Below are 7665 nucleotides of genomic sequence, written 5' to 3'. Positions count from 1 at the left end.
ACGAGTGGGCGGGAAGGGAAGAGCAACCCCAGCCAGGCCGCCCCATCTAGGGAGCCTTCCCCACCCGAGGCCCGCGGCTCCGCGCTCATGGGCGGCCTGGGGGCGTCTCCGGGAAGGACTCCCGCTCCTGCAGGAATTTGCCCCACGCAGAAGAACGAGGCCCCTGGGAAGCGCCCACGAGCACAGGGAGATGGCGCGGGGCCCTCGAGCCGGTGCGGGGCGCTCCTGCCTCAGCCCAGAGCGGTGCAGCCTCGGGCCCTGCTCTCCGCCTGGGAAAGCTCCGCGGGATCGAATCTGCTGTGAAATGTCACTGGCGCACTCGCCATCCGGGCGGAAGGAGCCGCTCCCGGGGGCCTTTCCACTCCGGGCGGGGACGATCCGCTCCGAATTACTCGCGGGGAGCTTGGCCTGGTGGGTTCCAGGTGGAAGGAGGCGCCGCCCGCTCAGAGGGCCTGGGCAGCTGCGTGGTCCCAGCGCGGGGGTCTGCGCCGGGTGGGGCCCTGGCCACGTGGAAACCCGGGGCTGGCCGTGCCCACTGCAGTAGCGGTGACTCTGGCGGACTTCAGTGAGGACCTGGAAGTGAGATCCTCCCAGGAGACCCCCCTCAGGGACCCGGGCTCCAGTCCCGAATGGGAATAAACCGTGTGGACCCCACATCCACGCAGAGCAGCTCGGACCCGTCGCCCTGGCTCTGAACAAGCCGAGCCTTTGAAGGCCCTGGACCTGGAGGTCTCCCGGTCCTGCTATGCGTCCCGAAGCTCCGGTGCCTGGATGCGGCCGGGCTGGGGCTTGGCTCTACCTAGAGCCCAAAATGTTTTCAATGTTAGTTTTCTATTTAAGATGAGAAAATTTGGCTCAGTTCTGCTTCCACTTGCTGGCATCTGTGCCTCCGGGAAACCTGCCAACGTCTGGACTGTAAATAAGGGACTTTGACCTAAAAGTTTTTATAAGCTTTAAAGTTTCAGTGACAATACTTGGGTAGTGATATTTCTTGGGAAGTTTGATGCCAAAAAAAAAAAAAAAAAAGCATGTGTTTTGCCTTAAGGAAGTTTGGCCGGCTGCTCCTCACGGCCTGGGCACCCCCCCCGGAGGAGAACCCAGCTCTGCCACGCTGGTGTCTGCTGTCCTGACTGTAAACCAAAAATAAACTTCTAAGCCCCTAACCGACTGAATGGACCCCCCCTCTCTGTCAAGGGGATTTCAAAGAAACCTGAAAAACGAGGTCAGGCCATGTGTGGCTACCTCAAGGGTCATCCCTGCAGCTTCCAAAGCACAGGCTGGCGGGGGGAGTGGGGGCCAGAGATGCCTCATTCTACCCTCCCCGTTCTGGAATTCAGGCACAACTGACCCGTATGAACTTTAAAACAGGGATCTTAAGGCTGACAAGCAGGCTGTAGGTAGCAATATAAGATACCAAATTCCCACCCGAGTCTAGTATAGCATCATATGACTGAGAGCGGGCCCTGGAAATATCCAAGTGTTTTACTCCAAAATGTACTTATTTGATATATTTTTTAATGGCCCTGCAAAGCTGTCTCTTGTGGGAGACATTTACATGGTGTAGAGAATCCTCTTCCTTTTCCAGGACTTTTTCTGATGCTGAAGAGATTGGCTGAGAGTCTAGCACCTTCTAAAGGTCTAAAGAGGAAACATTTGCCATTTATTGTCTCTAAGGGTGGCCACCTATGAAACTTCATCTACATAAGAACCTTGGTCTCCAAAACACCTTCACCAAGACACTCCTTTTTGGTGATTCCATGTCTTTAGATAATAACTTAACTCTTTCAACCAATTGCCAGTGAGAAAACCTTCAAACACGCCTATGTTCTGGAAGGCTCCACTTTGAGTCATCCCACCTTCCAGACCAAGCGCATGCACACCTCACATGTCCTGACTGACGTCTGCCCGTTACTTCTGTCCCCCTAAATGTCTGAAGCCAGCCTGGGCACACGTTCTCAGGACCTCTTGAGACTGTGCCTCGGGTCTTGGCCACTCATATTTGGCTCAGAAGAAACCTCTCTAAATATTTTACAGAGTCTGGCTTTTTTCCCTCAACATGACCCTGCCACCCACCAACTTGAGCTGATGAATAAAAATGGTTTCAGGTGTCTCCCTGCCCTCCTTGTCCCCACAAAGAGAAACACGTTGTCTGAAACAGTCAGAATGTTAAGCTCACTTTCTTTATTCCTGTTTTCAGCCGGAGGTTGGGCCAGGGGTTCCCTGGTGGCCCAAGTCACCCAGGAGACACATGGACACTCCACAGCCACGACCGTCCCACATGGGAGTCTGAGTGGAAAGTGGGGGACTGGGTTAGTGGCACTTAGAAAAGAGTGACATCTTCTCAAACTAAGTGCCAGATGCCTTTCGTGGGATGAAGGCAGTGCTGTCTACCACGCTACAGTAGACCACAGAAAGTCCAGAAGGGCCGTGGTACGCACCGGCACACCGGAACGCTGCTGTGGGTGCCATGCAGGCAGCACGGCGCTCTTTCCTGAGCAGGGTGCCGCATGTGGCCACAGCGGTGGGCAAAGCTGGGGCAGGGACTCCAGGTGCGGCTGCCTCAAGGGTCCTCCCTGCAGCGTCCGAAGCACAGGCTGCCGTTGTGTTCTGAGCCTGTGCGACGTCAGCCACACTCACTTTGGCTCTGGGATTCCTCCTTCCCATTCAAAAAGGAGGATCAGAACAAAACCCCGCACATCCATATCCTTTTGGCTGCAGAGTATCAGGGCACCTCAGGAGAAATTGGGGGGCCCACAGAAGAACCCTACATGCCCCAGATGCTCGCTGCAACCTCCTCCTGTAACAAGTAGCCACGGTGAAACTTTCCGAATTCCCAAATAAAGAAGCAGGGCAGAGCAAGTCCTTCCCGGAACGGTAGGCTCTTCCGCTGTTTTTAAAATTGTGATGAAACATAAATAACATAAAATGTGCCATTTTAACCATTTGTAAGGGCACCGTCCATAGGGCTAAGCACATCCACAATGTTCTGTGTAGTCATCACCACTGACCCTCTCCAGTACTTTCTCATCCTCCCAACCTGAAGCTCTGTCCCCGTGAAACACTCACTCCCCAGCTCCAGCCCCCGGCACCCCACCTGCTTCCTGTCTCTATGGACCTGTGGACTCCAGGGACCTCCTGTGAGTGAGACTCATGCATCATTGTCTTTACTGGGTATGACGTCCCCAAGATTCATCCATGGTGTAGCCTGGGTCAGATTTTCCTTCCTTGTTCAAAGCTGAATAATATTCCACTGTAGGACGGACCACATTGTGTGGGTTCATTCCGTCCTGGATAGACCTTAGGTGGTGCCTGCCTTTTGGCTTTTGTGAATAAAGCTGCTGTGAAGATGGGGGTATAGGTACTTCTTCGATATCCTGATTTCAATTATTTTGGGCCTATACTCAACCTTCACTGTATTTTAACATGATTTTATCTTTCTTTAAGCCACTTTTACACGTCTATAAAATTTTAACTCGTTTAATTGAGCGATAACTGTTATTACAGCTGACCCTCAAGCAATGCAGGTTTAAACTACACGGGTCCATTTATTAAGCCAGTAGTTTGCACATGGCAAGTCCTCCTGGCTGCAGAGACTTTGTGTGGGGACTGGTCCCGTATGCGAGGTTCTGGGACAAGTCCCCCAGGGACATCAAGGGACGACGGTGCCATTTTTCATATTTGCCACCAGCATCATCTCTAACTGGGTTTTCTGCTAATCAACACCCCTGACTGTCAGGAGGAGAGCAGACGGGGCAGTGAGGCCCCAGTGCTGACCTCAGGCAGGCCGGGCTCACCTCAGCCTCCCCCAGCTCCATCCCAGCCTCCCGCGGCCTCCTGGCCTCAGGTTCTAGGCCTCTCACCATGAGGACAACAGGCCCAGAACTCCCATCCAGATTTAAAACTCCTGACTCAGCCGCGACCCTGCAGGGCCTCCAGCCGCACCTGCTCCTCCCAAGCTCGGTCCCGGCCCGGTCAGCACAGCCCCCTTGCCCTGAGGAGGAACCTGGCCCTTTGGAAGTCTTCCACTGTGTCCTCTGGGGAAACCACGGCGCCTCTCTTACCAAAGCCTGGTTCCTTCTCTCCCTCTTTACCAGGCTGGGTTTTGCCAGCGTTGTCTGTCGGATGCTATGGAGATGGGAAAATGAATTTTATCTTTCATCTTGCACACACCCTGTCTGAAGATCCAATGTTGCCCTGGTGTGGGGACAGTGAGGGGCAAACTCGAGGAGCCCCTGTGGACACGTGGATGACCTCATGCCCCCCCGGGGAGGCGCCCCAGACCCCCCAGGCACCAGAACCCACGGGGGCGGGGCCTCGCTTCCTCTCTAGATGACTTAGAATACCTCAAACTATGCGATGCGGTGTAAATACTGGTTACACGGTATTTTATTGGTATTTTTTATTGCTGTATTGTGATTTTTCTTCCCCTCTGGGGTTGGTGGAACCCTCAGATGCAAACGGGAATGCGGAGGTGGACGGTGGTTCCACGATTTGGAAATCATGAAAGACCACAGAGCCCTGCCAGCTTCTTGGTGGAACTTTGGTTTTTATAAGCTCAATAGAAGATCTTATTAGCTTGATGATTCTTTGAGACCAGGTGCTATTCTTATCCAATTTATTTATTCATTTATTTCCTCAACAAATATTTCTTAAATGACTTTTATATTCTCCCTCAAGCATCTTAAGCAGATGCTTAATAATAGGAAATAACACTCCCTTTATACAATAACATTACGCAACGCCATCATTTGTTCTCATAAAGGCAATTAGTGCATGAATTTCCACCCCCACCCTCAAAAAATTGCAACACTGTGTGCAGTGGAGAAATCCTGGGCTGTCTCAGGTCTCCCCACTCCACACTCTCCCCAAGACAAAGTAGGTAGTTACCGCACTAGAAGGTGGCCGGGAGCATGTGTGTCTACAGGCAAGCACCTTACCCTCCTGGGGCGAAAATAATTCGGAGAAAGTAGAATATATGAAAAGAAAGTCTGGAGTTAAAGAACCAAAGCTCACAGACCATCTCCCCAGTAACCAGAGTTACTTAAATGCTTCGAATGTCACTTCCCTCATCTAGAAAATGGGGGTGAGACCTCTAACCTCCCAGCACTGCCACTGAAGTCAAACCCTACCCCGGGCATGGGAAGCCTTTGAGGCCTGCGATTTTGGCTGACAGAGGCACAGGTGGAGGCCAGGGCAGCTCGGGGAGCAGGAAGCCCCCGTAGCAGGACACGAAGCCCTCGATGGGGGAACAGGAAGCAGGTGAACTTGCTGCCCCCCCTCCCAGCTGGTGCGTCCCCAGCAGAAAGAGGCCCCCAAACACCGAGTGACTCAGCCTGACCATCAGGCTTGTTTCCAAAACCTTGATTTCCAGGTTTCAAAATTGTAAGCTAAGCCCTGTCCATGGCCATGTGCCGCCCAAAGACTCCCCTCAGCCCCTCAGCCTGGATTCTCGGCCCCATAATGGCAAGCACGGCTCGGGATGGCCAGTTCCATGAAGAGCCCGCTTCCTGCTTGCATTATCCGAGGACAAACCTCCCCAGGACTGAGGAGTTCTTCCGCCACGGCTGATCGCACCAAAGAATCAAGGGCCTCCTGCTTGGAGACCCGAGGGGAGAGCAGGTGAGGCGGCGTCATCCCCGATCGGCGGGTGGACGATTCCCAGGCAACACGGAGCACAGATCTGCCCCGGGAGAGACGGGGCTGTCCCATTCTCGTGGAAGTTGAGGGATTTTTGCTTCATCCTCCCACAGGCATCCTTCCTGCGCTGTTCCAGAGCCCAGAAGCTGGGGCGCCCCACAGGGCTTGGCTGTGTCTGCATCTCAACCGACAGTCACTTAAAATGTTTCTCGAATTAATTTTAAATGTAATTTTGCTTTTCAACTTAGGCTCATTCTAAATAAAACGAGTGACATCATGGACTAAGGTGCCTATTATTCTCTACCACATTCGAATTAATATATAATAATACGTAAGAAATAAGTAACTAGTGGCCGGGCGCGGTGGCTCACGCCTGTAATCCCAGCACTTTGGGAGGCCGAGGCGGGCGGATCACGAGGTCAGGAGATCGAGACCATCCTGACTAACACGGTGAAACCCCGTCTCTACTAAAAATACAAAAAATTAGCCGGGCGAGGTGGAGGCGCCTGTAGTCCCAGCTACTTGGGAGGCTGAGGCAGGAGAATGGCGGGAACCCGGGAGGTGGAGCTTGCAATGAGCTGAGATCACGCCACTCACTCCAGCCTGGGCGATAGAGCGAGAGTCCGTCTCAAAAAAAAAAAAAAAAAAAGGCATAAGTAACTAGTAAAATAAAGACCGTGTGTGCACATTTTTCCTAAAGAGCCTCTCTTGCACGGACAGGACTAGGCATAGGGTATTTGGGGAAACTGTCTCCTGAGAAGTGAGGGGCGGAGGCAGGTGCCCGGAGGTCTGCAGGTGCCACGGGGCTGAGGCCGGCCTCCTGCGCGGGGTCCCTCCCTCCGGCCTCCCGGGGGTGCCAGCCCCACCTGCAAGGCGGTGGAGAGACGTCTCCATCTAGTGGCCGCCTGCTTCCATTACACTGGGAAGTAAGTTCCTAATCCTGAGGGTCCCGGGTTTCGTTTTGATGATGAAAACCTTCTGGAATTGCAGAGCGGTGATGGCTGCACAACCTTGTAAATATACTTTAAAAACCCTGAATTGGACATTTTAAAGGCATGAATTATATGGTACGCGTTACATCTCCATTTTTAAAAGAACTTTTGTGAAAGATTTCAATATATGAGCAGAAAGACATCGTTCACACCTTCTTATGGTGAAATTAAAGCATCTGAAGCATAGTGACTGTGTCTTTTTCACTTTGTCCTAGAAACGTGAAGTTGAAAACATCCAGGGACCACAATTCTTCGGGATAGAAATTGTTTCATTTGTGCTTTTCTGTAAGCCATAGCTATACTTGTTACTAAACACCATTCTTCCAGGACTCTTTTATCTGATATTCTAATAAGTTGTTTCTTTTCAAGGGCACTTCTCCCTAAAAAGTGCTCTCAGGCTGCAATTACACAGATCTGAAACGTGCAGAATCCGCCTTTGCTCTCACTCTGCAGTGGAGCTTGTGGGTGTGGTTAAATTATGATGTTTTATTCTAAGGAGAGGCTGAGAACCATCTGCTTCTTGATGGAAACCATGTGTTATTACAAGACACTACGTCAGGCATTTTAACATGATACACTCCTTGCAATTATACTCACTAAGCAGAACACCAGTGCAGAATTCCTCTAATGTTCTCCTCACACACCAACTCAAGAATCTTCCCCTGCACCTCAAATGGGATTGATCAGTGCAATTATTTTGTAAAGGTCTTTGTCAGTGGATTCAAAATAACCAGAAACAATAATTATTATTATTTAGAATTCAAGTGTAATTTTCCAGCTGAGATGCAGCCTCAGCCATACAGGTGTGGACAGAGTGGAAAATGAGGTTCTTTGTGTCCAGCACGTCTTCGGAGAGGGAAGACCCTGCTACCGGCTCCTCCTCCCCCAAAAGATGCATGAATCCATGCGACCCTAGGCCCGTCACTGTCCCAGTGCACGTTTCATGGCCTCAAACGAGTCTTCCTTGTATGTAAGCTTCAGGGAGAAAGTGCCTCCATGGGGTGAACGCAGAAGTGCCACCCCAGGAAGTACCACC

At 51.7% G+C, this 7665-nt stretch overlaps 1 pseudogene; it reads right to left on the bottom strand.

The window, feature by feature from the left end:
• Positions 1-763: 763 nt before the first annotated feature.
• Positions 764-7665, bottom strand: part of LOC140708979 (uncharacterized) — a 34803-nt pseudogene continuing 27901 nt past the window's right edge.

This window comes from Chlorocebus sabaeus, chromosome 18 (assembly GCF_047675955.1).
Source record: "Chlorocebus sabaeus isolate Y175 chromosome 18, mChlSab1.0.hap1, whole genome shotgun sequence".
In the NCBI taxonomy this organism is placed as follows: Eukaryota; Metazoa; Chordata; class Mammalia; order Primates; family Cercopithecidae; genus Chlorocebus; species Chlorocebus sabaeus.
The sequence above is the reverse complement of the archived record's forward strand: the minus strand, read 5'-3'. Positions and strand labels throughout refer to the sequence as shown.